Genomic DNA, 1,347 nt, shown 5'->3' with positions numbered 1-1,347 from the left:
AACCGTTCCACACTGGACCATCTGGTTCAGCTTGAAACACACATTCAGGATGCATTCCTCAACAAGGAACATTTAGTTGCAGTTTTCTTTGACCTCCAAAAAGCATATGACACAACGTGGCGTTTTGGCATCTTAAAGCAGCTCCATTCTTGGGGCGTGCGTGGCCATATGGCGTACTTTATTAAAAACCTTTATCTGATCGTTTTTTCCGCGTACGTGTTGGGAACTCCTTTTCGGATCTTCACGAACAAGAGAACGGTGTCCCGCAGGGCAGCGTATTAAGTGTGACTCTGTTTGCCATAGCAGTGAACAGTGTTATGGCAAGCATTGTTGCCCCTGTACATGGTCTTCTGTATGTAGACGACCTCACGATCTTTTGTCGCTCACGGAATCTCGCGTCAGTGTCTCGTCAACTCCAACGGACGATAAACCGTTTGGTTGAGTGGTCCTCCCAAACAGGTTTCACCTTCTCATCCGAGAAATCCGTGTGTGTTCACTTTTGTCGCCAACGTACATGTCATTTCGATCCTGACCTGTACATGGGGAAATCTCCCCTGTGCTTCGTGAGTGAGGTCCGCTTCCTGGGCCTCATTTTCGATAAGAAATTAACATGGCTACCTCACCTTCGCCAGTTAAAGTTCTCTTGTCTTCGAGTTCTCAACCTTCTACGTGTTTTATCGCATACTTTTTGGGGTGCTGACAGGACGGTACTGCTTCGCCTGTACCGTGCACTCATCAGGTCGAAGCTTGATTATGGATGTGTTGTGTATTCTTCTGCCCGCCCATCTAGACTTCGCATCCTAGGCACCGTCCACCATGCTGGTATACGTTTGTGCTCTGGTGCGTTTCGTACGAGTCCAGTCGCTAGTTTGTACGTAGAGGCATCTGAGCCGTCGCTGTCTCTGCGAAGACAGCGGCTGGTAGTGAACTACTTCCTCCATCTTCGCTCGATGCCTTCACATCCTTCATTTGACACCATCTCCGACGAGAGTAGGCTGGCAAAGTATCGGCTCCACCCTAGTGCCAATAGACCATTTGGAGTTCGTGCAGACGAGATCCTGTCAGCACTTGGTGTTGACAGTGATCTTCCTGGCGTCTCTCCAATCATTCCGCCTCTCCCTACGTGGGAGTTTCTTGCACCTTCTATCGATTTTTCCCTGACTGCCCTTCCAAAGGCAGAAACACAAATGGTTGTATACCAGCAACGGTTTTTAGATCTTCGTGCGAAGCACCCCAATTTTAATGTGTTTTACACGGATGGGTCCAAGACAGTGGAATCAGTTGGTTGCGCCTTCGTCCTACACTCTCAAAGTTCCAGTTTCGCGCTACATCCTGCCTCATCCATCT

This window comes from Lepisma saccharinum (genome assembly GCF_977018435.1).
Source record: "Lepisma saccharinum chromosome 12 unlocalized genomic scaffold, izLepSacc3.1 SUPER_12_unloc_1, whole genome shotgun sequence".
Classification (NCBI taxonomy): Eukaryota; Metazoa; Arthropoda; class Insecta; order Zygentoma; family Lepismatidae; genus Lepisma; species Lepisma saccharinum.
Note: the sequence above shows the minus strand (reverse complement) of the source record.